Source organism: Mesoplodon mirus (assembly GCF_964341445.2).
Source record: "Mesoplodon mirus genome assembly, chromosome: 5".
Taxonomy (NCBI): domain Eukaryota; kingdom Metazoa; phylum Chordata; class Mammalia; order Artiodactyla; family Ziphiidae; genus Mesoplodon; species Mesoplodon mirus.
Window position 1 is genome coordinate 19,948,674 of NC_138980.1, and position 17,668 is coordinate 19,966,341.

The following is a 17,668-nucleotide window of genomic DNA, read 5'->3' on the forward strand; positions in this document are numbered from 1 at the left end:
CTCTGAGGAGCAGTGAGCTTTTGCAAAAGAAACCAGGCGCTTGCGGTTCCTTCCTGGGAGCTCAGCCCAGAGCATACTGCAGCTAAAGTGCCAACTAAATGTGACCTCCAGTCACGAAGTAAGGTGCACATTTTCCCATTACCAGAGGCAGGGGTGCACCAGTTTCCAGGAAGTCTCAGTCAATGGACGGCTTTAGCTTTAGTATGCCTCACAGCGCTCAAGCCTCTCACGGGGGCACTTCTTTCCAAGGATGTGCACCGTGTACCAAAAGCCTTCTGAGCACAATCAAGGGAGACACGGCTCTGGGACCATCCCTCACTATGCAGGTGAAAGGGCCGGGAACTAATCTGTTCTCTATGGCTAGCGTTCCACAGCTTGGAAACAGCCCCAGGAGCACGGTTCTTGGGCAGGCTTTCTTTCCATGCGGGTCTGCCTCGTTGAGGACACCTAAGCTGCCCTGAAAGAAACCACCGGGGCTCCAATCCACTTTGGGGACTCGTGCTCGACGTCTCTCTAAGTGAGGCGGAAAGTAGACTTTAGGTCCAGCCCGAAATGAAGTCGAGATTTACTAGTCGAGCCTTGCTAGGCATTTGGAACATGCAAAGTCACCTACGCCTCCTGAGGGCATTTCGAGGATTAGGCCACTCAGCACATGCAGAACACACTGCATCCCAGAGTTTCATCGCAGAAGGCCGAATTGTGTTCCAAGGGCCTCCTTTGGCTTGTCAGAGAAGAGAGGTCTATGTGCTGGGTGATCCGGTGTGTAAGTGAGAAGCCTGGAGTAAGGCAGTATTTTCCCCCATTTGAAAGGCAGATAGCGGCGGCCTCAAGGCTGACTGAAAGACAGTGCTGTTACCCGTCTTCTAGTCACTGCTAGGAATGCCTCAGTGAAGAAAGTGAGTTTTCTCCTACGAATCCAGGTGGTCGCCAGTGCCTTGCTGGGAGCTCATCCCACGGCTTGCCCTAGCTAAAGTGCCAAGTAAACGCGACCCCAGGCCTCAAGGTAAGCACGAGTGTTTCCTCTCAGCAAAGCTTGCTGGGCAGCCATCTCCATGAACCCTGACTCGATGGAGTGCTTTAACTCCTCTACGGCTCTCCGGAGGCCTCAGAGAGTCGCGTATGAATTCCCTTCTGAGGGAGAGCGTGTGTGCCGTGAGTCCCCCGTTTGTCTTCCGAGCAACACAGCGCAGAACAGGCTGTTGGGGTCAACCCTTTCTATGCAGAGGGAAGGGCAATGAACTGATCCTCGCTTGCCTAGCTTGATTTCTACCGCTGTAAAGCAGCCCCAGGACAACGTTTTTGCCGGTATTATATTCAACGTGGCTCTCCCTCTGTGGGGGCCCTCTGAGCTGCACTGAAAGAATCCCTGAGCCTACAGAGCCCCCTGGCGGCTCTTACCTCTCATCTCTCTATTGGGACGCAAGGTACACTGTAGGTCCAGCCTGACAGAAAGAACAGAAAAACCGGTCAACTTGGGAGACATTTGGACGATACAAATTCACTTAGGCCTGACTAAGTCATTAAGCGGGTAATGCTAGGCACGGCATGCCAAAGACCCCGCCTGCAACGAAGTGTCATCATAGAAAGGCCCCGTGTGGCCGAAAGTCTCCAGTAGTCAGTCAGAGAGTGCCGGTGAATGCGCTGTGGGGTCAAGTTGGAAACTGGAGCATGTGGGAGAAGCCCGACTCTCCCCCTTTGAAAAGCAACTTCAGTGCAGCTTCCAAGCTGCCTGAACACCACACCACCAGGACACTGTTCACTCCACGGAGGCCTCTGAGGAGCAGTGAGCTTTTGCAAAAGAAACCAGGCGCTTGCGGTTCCTTCCTGGGAGCTCAGCCCAGAGCATTCTGCAGCTAAAGTGCCAACTAAATGTGACCTCCAGTCACGAAGTAAGGTGCACATTTTCCCATTACCAGAGGCAGGGGTGCACCAGTTTCCAGGAAGTCTCAGTCAATGGACGGCTTTAGCTTTAGTATGCCTCACAGCGCTCAAGCCTCTCACGGGGGCACTTCTTTCCAAGGATGTGCACCGTGTACCAAAAGCCTTCTGAGCACAATCAAGGGAGACACGGCTCTGGGACCATCCCTCACTATGCAGGTGAAAGGGCCGGGAACTAATCTGTTCTCTATGGCTAGCGTTCCACAGCTTGGAAACAGCCCCAGGAGCACGGTTCTTGGGCAGGCTTTCTTTCCATGCGGGTCTGCCTCGTTGAGGACACCTAAGCTGCCCTGAAAGAAACCACCGGGGCTCCAATCCACTTTGGGGACTCGTGCTCGACGTCTCTCTAAGTGAGGCGGAAAGTAGACTTTAGGTCCAGCCCGAAATGAAGTCGAGATTTACTAGTCGAGCCTTGCTAGGCATTTGGAACATGCAAAGTCACCTACGCCTCCTGAGGGCATTTCGAGGATTAGGCCACTCAGCACATGCAGAACACACTGCATCCCAGAGTTTCATCGCAGAAGGCCGAATTGTGTTCCAAGGGCCTCCTTTGGCTTGTCAGAGAAGAGAGGTCTCTGTGCTGGGTGATCCGGTGTGTAAGTGAGAAGCCTGGAGTAAGGCAGTATTTTCCCCCATTTGAAAGGCAGATAGCGGCGGCCTCAAGGCTGACTGAAAGACAGTGCTGTTACCCGTCTTCTAGTCACTGCTAGGAATGCCTCAGTGAAGAAAGTGAGTTTTCTCCTACGAATCCAGGTGGTCGCCAGTGCCTTGCTGGGAGCTCATCCCACGGCTTGCCCTAGCTAAAGTGCCAAGTAAACGCGACCCCAGGCCTCAAGGTAAGCACGAGTGTTTCCTCTCAGCAAAGCTTGCTGGGCAGCCATCTCCATGAACCCTGACTCGATGGAGTGCTTTAACTCCTCTACGGCTCTCCGGAGGCCTCAGAGAGTCGCGTATGAATTCCCTTCTGAGGGAGAGCGTGTGTGCCGTGAGTCCCCCGTTTGTCTTCCGAGCAACACAGCGCAGAACAGGCTGTTGGGGTCAACCCTTTCTATGCAGAGGGAAGGGCAATGAACTGATCCTCGCTTGCCTAGCTTGATTTCTACCGCTGTAAAGCAGCCCCAGGACAACGTTTTTGCCGGTATTATATTCAACGTGGCTCTCCCTCTGTGGGGGCCCTCTGAGCTGCACTGAAAGAATCCCTGAGCCTACAGAGCCCCCTGGCGGCTCTTACCTCTCATCTCTCTATTGGGACGCAAGGTACACTGTAGGTCCAGCCTGACAGAAAGAACAGAAAAACCGGTCAACTTGGGAGACATTTGGACGATACAAATTCACTTAGGCCTGACTAAGTCATTAAGCGGGTAATGCTAGGCACGGCATGCCAAAGACCCCGCCTGCAACGAAGTGTCATCATAGAAAGGCCCCGTGTGGCCGAAAGTCTCCAGTAGTCAGTCAGAGAGTGCCGGTGAATGCGCTGTGGGGTCAAGTTGGAAACTGGAGCATGTGGGAGAAGCCCGACTCTCCCCCTTTGAAAAGCAACTTCAGTGCAGCTTCCAAGCTGCCTGAACACCACACCACCAGGACACTGTTCACTCCACGGATGCCTCTGAGGAGCAGTGAGCTTTTGCAAAAGAAACCAGGCGCTTGCGGTTCCTTCCTGGGAGCTCAGCCCAGAGCATACTGCAGCTAAAGTGCCAACTAAATGTGACCTCCAGTCACGAAGTAAGGTGCACATTTTCCCATTACCAGAGGCAGGGGTGCACCAGTTTCCAGGAAGTCTCAGTCAATGGACGGCTTTAGCTTTAGTATGCCTCACAGCGCTCAAGCCTCTCACGGGGGCACTTCTTTCCAAGGATGTGCACCGTGTACCAAAAGCCTTCTGAGCACAATCAAGGGAGACACGGCTCTGGGACCATCCCTCACTATGCAGGTGAAAGGGCCGGGAACTAATCTGTTCTCTATGGCTAGCGTTCCACAGCTTGGAAACAGCCCCAGGAGCACGGTTCTTGGGCAGGCTTTCTTTCCATGCGGGTCTGCCTCGTTGAGGACACCTAAGCTGCCCTGAAAGAAACCACCGGGGCTCCAATCCACTTTGGGGACTCGTGCTCGACGTCTCTCTAAGTGAGGCGGAAAGTAGACTTTAGGTCCAGCCCGAAATGAAGTCGAGATTTACTAGTCGAGCCTTGCTAGGCATTTGGAACATGCAAAGTCACCTACGCCTCCTGAGGGCATTTCGAGGATTAGGCCACTCAGCACATGCAGAACACACTGCATCCCAGAGTTTCATCGCAGAAGGCCGAATTGTGTTCCAAGGGCCTCCTTTGGCTTGTCAGAGAAGAGAGGTCTCTGTGCTGGGTGATCCGGTGTGTAAGTGAGAAGCCTGGAGTAAGGCAGTATTTTCCCCCATTTGAAAGGCAGATAGCGGCGGCCTCAAGGCTGACTGAAAGACAGTGCTGTTACCCGTCTTCTAGTCACTGCTAGGAATGCCTCAGTGAAGAAAGTGAGTTTTCTCCTACGAATCCAGGTGGTCGCCAGTGCCTTGCTGGGAGCTCATCCCACGGCTTGCCCTAGCTAAAGTGCCAAGTAAACGCGACCCCAGGCCTCAAGGTAAGCACGAGTGTTTCCTCTCAGCAAAGCTTGCTGGGCAGCCATCTCCATGAACCCTGACTCGATGGAGTGCTTTAACTCCTCTACGGCTCTCCGGAGGCCTCAGAGAGTCGCGTATGAATTCCCTTCTGAGGGAGAGCGTGTGTGCCGTGAGTCCCCCGTTTGTCTTCCGAGCAACACAGCGCAGAACAGGCTGTTGGGGTCAACCCTTTCTATGCAGAGGGAAGGGCAATGAACTGATCCTCGCTTGCCTAGCTTGATTTCTACCGCTGTAAAGCAGCCCCAGGACAACGTTTTTGCCGGTATTATATTCAACGTGGCTCTCCCTCTGTGGGGGCCCTCTGAGCTGCACTGAAAGAATCCCTGAGCCTACAGAGCCCCCTGGCGGCTCTTACCTCTCATCTCTCTATTGGGACGCAAGGTACACTGTAGGTCCAGCCTGACAGAAAGAACAGAAAAACCGGTCAACTTGGGAGACATTTGGACGATACAAATTCACTTAGGCCTGACTAAGTCATTAAGCGGGTAATGCTAGGCACGGCATGCCAAAGACCCCGCCTGCAACGAAGTGTCATCATAGAAAGGCCCCGTGTGGCCGAAAGTCTCCAGTAGTCAGTCAGAGAGTGCCGGTGAATGCGCTGTGGGGTCAAGTTGGAAACTGGAGCATGTGGGAGAAGCCCGACTCTCCCCCTTTGAAAAGCAACTTCAGTGCAGCTTCCAAGCTGCCTGAACACCACACCACCAGGACACTGTTCACTCCACGGATGCCTCTGAGGAGCAGTGAGCTTTTGCAAAAGAAACCAGGCGCTTGCGGTTCCTTCCTGGGAGCTCAGCCCAGAGCATACTGCAGCTAAAGTGCCAACTAAATGTGACCTCCAGTCACGAAGTAAGGTGCACATTTTCCCATTACCAGAGGCAGGGGTGCACCAGTTTCCAGGAAGTCTCAGTCAATGGACGGCTTTAGCTTTAGTATGCCTCACAGCGCTCAAGCCTCTCACGGGGGCACTTCTTTCCAAGGATGTGCACCGTGTACCAAAAGCCTTCTGAGCACAATCAAGGGAGACACGGCTCTGGGACCATCCCTCACTATGCAGGTGAAAGGGCCGGGAACTAATCTGTTCTCTATGGCTAGCGTTCCACAGCTTGGAAACAGCCCCAGGAGCACGGTTCTTGGGCAGGCTTTCTTTCCATGCGGGTCTGCCTCGTTGAGGACACCTAAGCTGCCCTGAAAGAAACCACCGGGGCTCCAATCCACTTTGGGGACTCGTGCTCGACGTCTCTCTAAGTGAGGCGGAAAGTAGACTTTAGGTCCAGCCCGAAATGAAGTCGAGATTTACTAGTCGAGCCTTGCTAGGCATTTGGAACATGCAAAGTCACCTACGCCTCCTGAGGGCATTTCGAGGATTAGGCCACTCAGCACATGCAGAACACACTGCATCCCAGAGTTTCATCGCAGAAGGCCGAATTGTGTTCCAAGGGCCTCCTTTGGCTTGTCAGAGAAGAGAGGTCTCTGTGCTGGGTGATCCGGTGTGTAAGTGAGAAGCCTGGAGTAAGGCAGTATTTTCCCCCATTTGAAAGGCAGATAGCGGCGGCCTCAAGGCTGACTGAAAGACAGTGCTGTTACCCGTCTTCTAGTCACTGCTAGGAATGCCTCAGTGAAGAAAGTGAGTTTTCTCCTACGAATCCAGGTGGTCGCCAGTGCCTTGCTGGGAGCTCATCCCACGGCTTGCCCTAGCTAAAGTGCCAAGTAAACGCGACCCCAGGCCTCAAGGTAAGCACGAGTGTTTCCTCTCAGCAAAGCTTGCTGGGCAGCCATCTCCATGAACCCTGACTCGATGGAGTGCTTTAACTCCTCTACGGCTCTCCGGAGGCCTCAGAGAGTCGCGTATGAATTCCCTTCTGAGGGAGAGCGTGTGTGCCGTGAGTCCCCCGTTTGTCTTCCGAGCAACACAGCGCAGAACAGGCTGTTGGGGTCAACCCTTTCTATGCAGAGGGAAGGGCAATGAACTGATCCTCGCTTGCCTAGCTTGATTTCTACCGCTGTAAAGCAGCCCCAGGACAACGTTTTTGCCGGTATTATATTCAACGTGGCTCTCCCTCTGTGGGGGCCCTCTGAGCTGCACTGAAAGAATCCCTGAGCCTACAGAGCCCCCTGGCGGCTCTTACCTCTCATCTCTCTATTGGGACGCAAGGTACACTGTAGGTCCAGCCTGACAGAAAGAACAGAAAAACCGGTCAACTTGGGAGACATTTGGACGATACAAATTCACTTAGGCCTGACTAAGTCATTAAGCGGGTAATGCTAGGCACGGCATGCCAAAGACCCCGCCTGCAACGAAGTGTCATCATAGAAAGGCCCCGTGTGGCCGAAAGTCTCCAGTAGTCAGTCAGAGAGTGCCGGTGAATGCGCTGTGGGGTCAAGTTGGAAACTGGAGCATGTGGGAGAAGCCCGACTCTCCCCCTTTGAAAAGCAACTTCAGTGCAGCTTCCAAGCTGCCTGAACACCACACCACCAGGACACTGTTCACTCCACGGATGCCTCTGAGGAGCAGTGAGCTTTTGCAAAAGAAACCAGGCGCTTGCGGTTCCTTCCTGGGAGCTCAGCCCAGAGCATACTGCAGCTAAAGTGCCAACTAAATGTGACCTCCAGTCACGAAGTAAGGTGCACATTTTCCCATTACCAGAGGCAGGGGTGCACCAGTTTCCAGGAAGTCTCAGTCAATGGACGGCTTTAGCTTTAGTATGCCTCACAGCGCTCAAGCCTCTCACGGGGGCACTTCTTTCCAAGGATGTGCACCGTGTACCAAAAGCCTTCTGAGCACAATCAAGGGAGACACGGCTCTGGGACCATCCCTCACTATGCAGGTGAAAGGGCCGGGAACTAATCTGTTCTCTATGGCTAGCGTTCCACAGCTTGGAAACAGCCCCAGGAGCACGGTTCTTGGGCAGGCTTTCTTTCCATGCGGGTCTGCCTCGTTGAGGACACCTAAGCTGCCCTGAAAGAAACCACCGGGGCTCCAATCCACTTTGGGGACTCGTGCTCGACGTCTCTCTAAGTGAGGCGGAAAGTAGACTTTAGGTCCAGCCCGAAATGAAGTCGAGATTTACTAGTCGAGCCTTGCTAGGCATTTGGAACATGCAAAGTCACCTACGCCTCCTGAGGGCATTTCGAGGATTAGGCCACTCAGCACATGCAGAACACACTGCATCCCAGAGTTTCATCGCAGAAGGCCGAATTGTGTTCCAAGGGCCTCCTTTGGCTTGTCAGAGAAGAGAGGTCTATGTGCTGGGTGATCCGGTGTGTAAGTGAGAAGCCTGGAGTAAGGCAGTATTTTCCCCCATTTGAAAGGCAGATAGCGGCGGCCTCAAGGCTGACTGAAAGACAGTGCTGTTACCCGTCTTCTAGTCACTGCTAGGAATGCCTCAGTGAAGAAAGTGAGTTTTCTCCTACGAATCCAGGTGGTCGCCAGTGCCTTGCTGGGAGCTCATCCCACGGCTTGCCCTAGCTAAAGTGCCAAGTAAACGCGACCCCAGGCCTCAAGGTAAGCACGAGTGTTTCCTCTCAGCAAAGCTTGCTGGGCAGCCATCTCCATGAACCCTGACTCGATGGAGTGCTTTAACTCCTCTACGGCTCTCCGGAGGCCTCAGAGAGTCGCGTATGAATTCCCTTCTGAGGGAGAGCGTGTGTGCCGTGAGTCCCCCGTTTGTCTTCCGAGCAACACAGCGCAGAACAGGCTGTTGGGGTCAACCCTTTCTATGCAGAGGGAAGGGCAATGAACTGATCCTCGCTTGCCTAGCTTGATTTCTACCGCTGTAAAGCAGCCCCAGGACAACGTTTTTGCCGGTATTATATTCAACGTGGCTCTCCCTCTGTGGGGGCCCTCTGAGCTGCACTGAAAGAATCCCTGAGCCTACAGAGCCCCCTGGCGGCTCTTACCTCTCATCTCTCTATTGGGACGCAAGGTACACTGTAGGTCCAGCCTGACAGAAAGAACAGAAAAACCGGTCAACTTGGGAGACATTTGGACGATACAAATTCACTTAGGCCTGACTAAGTCATTAAGCGGGTAATGCTAGGCACGGCATGCCAAAGACCCCGCCTGCAACGAAGTGTCATCATAGAAAGGCCCCGTGTGGCCGAAAGTCTCCAGTAGTCAGTCAGAGAGTGCCGGTGAATGCGCTGTGGGGTCAAGTTGGAAACTGGAGCATGTGGGAGAAGCCCGACTCTCCCCCTTTGAAAAGCAACTTCAGTGCAGCTTCCAAGCTGCCTGAACACCACACCACCAGGACACTGTTCACTCCACGGATGCCTCTGAGGAGCAGTGAGCTTTTGCAAAAGAAACCAGGCGCTTGCGGTTCCTTCCTGGGAGCTCAGCCCAGAGCATACTGCAGCTAAAGTGCCAACTAAATGTGACCTCCAGTCACGAAGTAAGGTGCACATTTTCCCATTACCAGAGGCAGGGGTGCACCAGTTTCCAGGAAGTCTCAGTCAATGGACGGCTTTAGCTTTAGTATGCCTCACAGCGCTCAAGCCTCTCACGGGGGCACTTCTTTCCAAGGATGTGCACCGTGTACCAAAAGCCTTCTGAGCACAATCAAGGGAGACACGGCTCTGGGACCATCCCTCACTATGCAGGTGAAAGGGCCGGGAACTAATCTGTTCTCTATGGCTAGCGTTCCACAGCTTGGAAACAGCCCCAGGAGCACGGTTCTTGGGCAGGCTTTCTTTCCATGCGGGTCTGCCTCGTTGAGGACACCTAAGCTGCCCTGAAAGAAACCACCGGGGCTCCAATCCACTTTGGGGACTCGTGCTCGACGTCTCTCTAAGTGAGGCGGAAAGTAGACTTTAGGTCCAGCCCGAAATGAAGTCGAGATTTACTAGTCGAGCCTTGCTAGGCATTTGGAACATGCAAAGTCACCTACGCCTCCTGAGGGCATTTCGAGGATTAGGCCACTCAGCACATGCAGAACACACTGCATCCCAGAGTTTCATCGCAGAAGGCCGAATTGTGTTCCAAGGGCCTCCTTTGGCTTGTCAGAGAAGAGAGGTCTCTGTGCTGGGTGATCCGGTGTGTAAGTGAGAAGCCTGGAGTAAGGCAGTATTTTCCCCCATTTGAAAGGCAGATAGCGGCGGCCTCAAGGCTGACTGAAAGACAGTGCTGTTACCCGTCTTCTAGTCACTGCTAGGAATGCCTCAGTGAAGAAAGTGAGTTTTCTCCTACGAATCCAGGTGGTCGCCAGTGCCTTGCTGGGAGCTCATCCCACGGCTTGCCCTAGCTAAAGTGCCAAGTAAACGCGACCCCAGGCCTCAAGGTAAGCACGAGTGTTTCCTCTCAGCAAAGCTTGCTGGGCAGCCATCTCCATGAACCCTGACTCGATGGAGTGCTTTAACTCCTCTACGGCTCTCCGGAGGCCTCAGAGAGTCGCGTATGAATTCCCTTCTGAGGGAGAGCGTGTGTGCCGTGAGTCCCCCGTTTGTCTTCCGAGCAACACAGCGCAGAACAGGCTGTTGGGGTCAACCCTTTCTATGCAGAGGGAAGGGCAATGAACTGATCCTCGCTTGCCTAGCTTGATTTCTACCGCTGTAAAGCAGCCCCAGGACAACGTTTTTGCCGGTATTATATTCAACGTGGCTCTCCCTCTGTGGGGGCCCTCTGAGCTGCACTGAAAGAATCCCTGAGCCTACAGAGCCCCCTGGCGGCTCTTACCTCTCATCTCTCTATTGGGACGCAAGGTACACTGTAGGTCCAGCCTGACAGAAAGAACAGAAAAACCGGTCAACTTGGGAGACATTTGGACGATACAAATTCACTTAGGCCTGACTAAGTCATTAAGCGGGTAATGCTAGGCACGGCATGCCAAAGACCCCGCCTGCAACGAAGTGTCATCATAGAAAGGCCCCGTGTGGCCGAAAGTCTCCAGTAGTCAGTCAGAGAGTGCCGGTGAATGCGCTGTGGGGTCAAGTTGGAAACTGGAGCATGTGGGAGAAGCCCGACTCTCCCCCTTTGAAAAGCAACTTCAGTGCAGCTTCCAAGCTGCCTGAACACCACACCACCAGGACACTGTTCACTCCACGGATGCCTCTGAGGAGCAGTGAGCTTTTGCAAAAGAAACCAGGCGCTTGCGGTTCCTTCCTGGGAGCTCAGCCCAGAGCATACTGCAGCTAAAGTGCCAACTAAATGTGACCTCCAGTCACGAAGTAAGGTGCACATTTTCCCATTACCAGAGGCAGGGGTGCACCAGTTTCCAGGAAGTCTCAGTCAATGGACGGCTTTAGCTTTAGTATGCCTCACAGCGCTCAAGCCTCTCACGGGGGCACTTCTTTCCAAGGATGTGCACCGTGTACCAAAAGCCTTCTGAGCACAATCAAGGGAGACACGGCTCTGGGACCATCCCTCACTATGCAGGTGAAAGGGCCGGGAACTAATCTGTTCTCTATGGCTAGCGTTCCACAGCTTGGAAACAGCCCCAGGAGCACGGTTCTTGGGCAGGCTTTCTTTCCATGCGGGTCTGCCTCGTTGAGGACACCTAAGCTGCCCTGAAAGAAACCACCGGGGCTCCAATCCACTTTGGGGACTCGTGCTCGACGTCTCTCTAAGTGAGGCGGAAAGTAGACTTTAGGTCCAGCCCGAAATGAAGTCGAGATTTACTAGTCGAGCCTTGCTAGGCATTTGGAACATGCAAAGTCACCTACGCCTCCTGAGGGCATTTCGAGGATTAGGCCACTCAGCACATGCAGAACACACTGCATCCCAGAGTTTCATCGCAGAAGGCCGAATTGTGTTCCAAGGGCCTCCTTTGGCTTGTCAGAGAAGAGAGGTCTCTGTGCTGGGTGATCCGGTGTGTAAGTGAGAAGCCTGGAGTAAGGCAGTATTTTCCCCCATTTGAAAGGCAGATAGCGGCGGCCTCAAGGCTGACTGAAAGACAGTGCTGTTACCCGTCTTCTAGTCACTGCTAGGAATGCCTCAGTGAAGAAAGTGAGTTTTCTCCTACGAATCCAGGTGGTCGCCAGTGCCTTGCTGGGAGCTCATCCCACGGCTTGCCCTAGCTAAAGTGCCAAGTAAACGCGACCCCAGGCCTCAAGGTAAGCACGAGTGTTTCCTCTCAGCAAAGCTTGCTGGGCAGCCATCTCCATGAACCCTGACTCGATGGAGTGCTTTAACTCCTCTACGGCTCTCCGGAGGCCTCAGAGAGTCGCGTATGAATTCCCTTCTGAGGGAGAGCGTGTGTGCCGTGAGTCCCCCGTTTGTCTTCCGAGCAACACAGCGCAGAACAGGCTGTTGGGGTCAACCCTTTCTATGCAGAGGGAAGGGCAATGAACTGATCCTCGCTTGCCTAGCTTGATTTCTACCGCTGTAAAGCAGCCCCAGGACAACGTTTTTGCCGGTATTATATTCAACGTGGCTCTCCCTCTGTGGGGGCCCTCTGAGCTGCACTGAAAGAATCCCTGAGCCTACAGAGCCCCCTGGCGGCTCTTACCTCTCATCTCTCTATTGGGACGCAAGGTACACTGTAGGTCCAGCCTGACAGAAAGAACAGAAAAACCGGTCAACTTGGGAGACATTTGGACGATACAAATTCACTTAGGCCTGACTAAGTCATTAAGCGGGTAATGCTAGGCACGGCATGCCAAAGACCCCGCCTGCAACGAAGTGTCATCATAGAAAGGCCCCGTGTGGCCGAAAGTCTCCAGTAGTCAGTCAGAGAGTGCCGGTGAATGCGCTGTGGGGTCAAGTTGGAAACTGGAGCATGTGGGAGAAGCCCGACTCTCCCCCTTTGAAAAGCAACTTCAGTGCAGCTTCCAAGCTGCCTGAACACCACACCACCAGGACACTGTTCACTCCACGGATGCCTCTGAGGAGCAGTGAGCTTTTGCAAAAGAAACCAGGCGCTTGCGGTTCCTTCCTGGGAGCTCAGCCCAGAGCATACTGCAGCTAAAGTGCCAACTAAATGTGACCTCCAGTCACGAAGTAAGGTGCACATTTTCCCATTACCAGAGGCAGGGGTGCACCAGTTTCCAGGAAGTCTCAGTCAATGGACGGCTTTAGCTTTAGTATGCCTCACAGCACTCAAGCCTCTCACGGGGGCACTTCTTTCCAAGGATGTGCACCGTGTACCAAAAGCCTTCTGAGCACAATCAAGGGAGACACGGCTCTGGGACCATCCCTCACTATGCAGGTGAAAGGGCCGGGAACTAATCTGTTCTCTATGGCTAGCGTTCCACAGCTTGGAAACAGCCCCAGGAGCACGGTTCTTGGGCAGGCTTTCTTTCCATGCGGGTCTGCCTCGTTGAGGACACCTAAGCTGCCCTGAAAGAAACCACCGGGGCTCCAATCCACTTTGGGGACTCGTGCTCGACGTCTCTCTAAGTGAGGCGGAAAGTAGACTTTAGGTCCAGCCCGAAATGAAGTCGAGATTTACTAGTCGAGCCTTGCTAGGCATTTGGAACATGCAAAGTCACCTACGCCTCCTGAGGGCATTTCGAGGATTAGGCCACTCAGCACATGCAGAACACACTGCATCCCAGAGTTTCATCGCAGAAGGCCGAATTGTGTTCCAAGGGCCTCCTTTGGCTTGTCAGAGAAGAGAGGTCTCTGTGCTGGGTGATCCGGTGTGTAAGTGAGAAGCCTGGAGTAAGGCAGTATTTTCCCCCATTTGAAAGGCAGATAGCGGCGGCCTCAAGGCTGACTGAAAGACAGTGCTGTTACCCGTCTTCTAGTCACTGCTAGGAATGCCTCAGTGAAGAAAGTGAGTTTTCTCCTACGAATCCAGGTGGTCGCCAGTGCCTTGCTGGGAGCTCATCCCACGGCTTGCCCTAGCTAAAGTGCCAAGTAAACGCGACCCCAGGCCTCAAGGTAAGCACGAGTGTTTCCTCTCAGCAAAGCTTGCTGGGCAGCCATCTCCATGAACCCTGACTCGATGGAGTGCTTTAACTCCTCTACGGCTCTCCGGAGGCCTCAGAGAGTCGCGTATGAATTCCCTTCTGAGGGAGAGCGTGTGTGCCGTGAGTCCCCCGTTTGTCTTCCGAGCAACACAGCGCAGAACAGGCTGTTGGGGTCAACCCTTTCTATGCAGAGGGAAGGGCAATGAACTGATCCTCGCTTGCCTAGCTTGATTTCTACCGCTGTAAAGCAGCCCCAGGACAACGTTTTTGCCGGTATTATATTCAACGTGGCTCTCCCTCTGTGGGGGCCCTCTGAGCTGCACTGAAAGAATCCCTGAGCCTACAGAGCCCCCTGGCGGCTCTTACCTCTCATCTCTCTATTGGGACGCAAGGTACACTGTAGGTCCAGCCTGACAGAAAGAACAGAAAAACCGGTCAACTTGGGAGACATTTGGACGATACAAATTCACTTAGGCCTGACTAAGTCATTAAGCGGGTAATGCTAGGCACGGCATGCCAAAGACCCCGCCTGCAACGAAGTGTCATCATAGAAAGGCCCCGTGTGGCCGAAAGTCTCCAGTAGTCAGTCAGAGAGTGCCGGTGAATGCGCTGTGGGGTCAAGTTGGAAACTGGAGCATGTGGGAGAAGCCCGACTCTCCCCCTTTGAAAAGCAACTTCAGTGCAGCTTCCAAGCTGCCTGAACACCACACCACCAGGACACTGTTCACTCCACGGATGCCTCTGAGGAGCAGTGAGCTTTTGCAAAAGAAACCAGGCGCTTGCGGTTCCTTCCTGGGAGCTCAGCCCAGAGCATACTGCAGCTAAAGTGCCAACTAAATGTGACCTCCAGTCACGAAGTAAGGTGCACATTTTCCCATTACCAGAGGCAGGGGTGCACCAGTTTCCAGGAAGTCTCAGTCAATGGACGGCTTTAGCTTTAGTATGCCTCACAGCGCTCAAGCCTCTCACGGGGGCACTTCTTTCCAAGGATGTGCACCGTGTACCAAAAGCCTTCTGAGCACAATCAAGGGAGACACGGCTCTGGGACCATCCCTCACTATGCAGGTGAAAGGGCCGGGAACTAATCTGTTCTCTATGGCTAGCGTTCCACAGCTTGGAAACAGCCCCAGGAGCACGGTTCTTGGGCAGGCTTTCTTTCCATGCGGGTCTGCCTCGTTGAGGACACCTAAGCTGCCCTGAAAGAAACCACCGGGGCTCCAATCCACTTTGGGGACTCGTGCTCGACGTCTCTCTAAGTGAGGCGGAAAGTAGACTTTAGGTCCAGCCCGAAATGAAGTCGAGATTTACTAGTCGAGCCTTGCTAGGCATTTGGAACATGCAAAGTCACCTACGCCTCCTGAGGGCATTTCGAGGATTAGGCCACTCAGCACATGCAGAACACACTGCATCCCAGAGTTTCATCGCAGAAGGCCGAATTGTGTTCCAAGGGCCTCCTTTGGCTTGTCAGAGAAGAGAGGTCTCTGTGCTGGGTGATCCGGTGTGTAAGTGAGAAGCCTGGAGTAAGGCAGTATTTTCCCCCATTTGAAAGGCAGATAGCGGCGGCCTCAAGGCTGACTGAAAGACAGTGCTGTTACCCGTCTTCTAGTCACTGCTAGGAATGCCTCAGTGAAGAAAGTGAGTTTTCTCCTACGAATCCAGGTGGTCGCCAGTGCCTTGCTGGGAGCTCATCCCACGGCTTGCCCTAGCTAAAGTGCCAAGTAAACGCGACCCCAGGCCTCAAGGTAAGCACGAGTGTTTCCTCTCAGCAAAGCTTGCTGGGCAGCCATCTCCATGAACCCTGACTCGATGGAGTGCTTTAACTCCTCTACGGCTCTCCGGAGGCCTCAGAGAGTCGCGTATGAATTCCCTTCTGAGGGAGAGCGTGTGTGCCGTGAGTCCCCCGTTTGTCTTCCGAGCAACACAGCGCAGAACAGGCTGTTGGGGTCAACCCTTTCTATGCAGAGGGAAGGGCAATGAACTGATCCTCGCTTGCCTAGCTTGATTTCTACCGCTGTAAAGCAGCCCCAGGACAACGTTTTTGCCGGTATTATATTCAACGTGGCTCTCCCTCTGTGGGGGCCCTCTGAGCTGCACTGAAAGAATCCCTGAGCCTACAGAGCCCCCTGGCGGCTCTTACCTCTCATCTCTCTATTGGGACGCAAGGTACACTGTAGGTCCAGCCTGACAGAAAGAACAGAAAAACCGGTCAACTTGGGAGACATTTGGACGATACAAATTCACTTAGGCCTGACTAAGTCATTAAGCGGGTAATGCTAGGCACGGCATGCCAAAGACCCCGCCTGCAACGAAGTGTCATCATAGAAAGGCCCCGTGTGGCCGAAAGTCTCCAGTAGTCAGTCAGAGAGTGCCGGTGAATGCGCTGTGGGGTCAAGTTGGAAACTGGAGCATGTGGGAGAAGCCCGACTCTCCCCCTTTGAAAAGCAACTTCAGTGCAGCTTCCAAGCTGCCTGAACACCACACCACCAGGACACTGTTCACTCCACGGATGCCTCTGAGGAGCAGTGAGCTTTTGCAAAAGAAACCAGGCGCTTGCGGTTCCTTCCTGGGAGCTCAGCCCAGAGCATACTGCAGCTAAAGTGCCAACTAAATGTGACCTCCAGTCACGAAGTAAGGTGCACATTTTCCCATTACCAGAGGCAGGGGTGCACCAGTTTCCAGGAAGTCTCAGTCAATGGACGGCTTTAGCTTTAGTATGCCTCACAGCGCTCAAGCCTCTCACGGGGGCACTTCTTTCCAAGGATGTGCACCGTGTACCAAAAGCCTTCTGAGCACAATCAAGGGAGACACGGCTCTGGGACCATCCCTCACTATGCAGGTGAAAGGGCCGGGAACTAATCTGTTCTCTATGGCTAGCGTTCCACAGCTTGGAAACAGCCCCAGGAGCACGGTTCTTGGGCAGGCTTTCTTTCCATGCGGGTCTGCCTCGTTGAGGACACCTAAGCTGCCCTGAAAGAAACCACCGGGGCTCCAATCCACTTTGGGGACTCGTGCTCGACGTCTCTCTAAGTGAGGCGGAAAGTAGACTTTAGGTCCAGCCCGAAATGAAGTCGAGATTTACTAGTCGAGCCTTGCTAGGCATTTGGAACATGCAAAGTCACCTACGCCTCCTGAGGGCATTTCGAGGATTAGGCCACTCAGCACATGCAGAACACACTGCATCCCAGAGTTTCATCGCAGAAGGCCGAATTGTGTTCCAAGGGCCTCCTTTGGCTTGTCAGAGAAGAGAGGTCTCTGTGCTGGGTGATCCGGTGTGTAAGTGAGAAGCCTGGAGTAAGGCAGTATTTTCCCCCATTTGAAAGGCAGATAGCGGCGGCCTCAAGGCTGACTGAAAGACAGTGCTGTTACCCGTCTTCTAGTCACTGCTAGGAATGCCTCAGTGAAGAAAGTGAGTTTTCTCCTACGAATCCAGGTGGTCGCCAGTGCCTTGCTGGGAGCTCATCCCACGGCTTGCCCTAGCTAAAGTGCCAAGTAAACGCGACCCCAGGCCTCAAGGTAAGCACGAGTGTTTCCTCTCAGCAAAGCTTGCTGGGCAGCCATCTCCATGAACCCTGACTCGATGGAGTGCTTTAACTCCTCTACGGCTCTCCGGAGGCCTCAGAGAGTCGCGTATGAATTCCCTTCTGAGGGAGAGCGTGTGTGCCGTGAGTCCCCCGTTTGTCTTCCGAGCAACACAGCGCAGAACAGGCTGTTGGGGTCAACCCTTTCTATGCAGAGGGAAGGGCAATGAACTGATCCTCGCTTGCCTAGCTTGATTTCTACCGCTGTAAAGCAGCCCCAGGACAACGTTTTTGCCGGTATTATATTCAACGTGGCTCTCCCTCTGTGGGGGCCCTCTGAGCTGCACTGAAAGAATCCCTGAGCCTACAGAGCCCCCTGGCGGCTCTTACCTCTCATCTCTCTATTGGGACGCAAGGTACACTGTAGGTCCAGCCTGACAGAAAGAACAGAAAAACCGGTCAACTTGGGAGACATTTGGACGATACAAATTCACTTAGGCCTGACTAAGTCATTAAGCGGGTAATGCTAGGCACGGCATGCCAAAGACCCCGCCTGCAACGAAGTGTCATCATAGAAAGGCCCCGTGTGGCCGAAAGTCTCCAGTAGTCAGTCAGAGAGTGCCGGTGAATGCGCTGTGGGGTCAAGTTGGAAACTGGAGCATGTGGGAGAAGCCCGACTCTCCCCCTTTGAAAAGCAACTTCAGTGCAGCTTCCAAGCTGC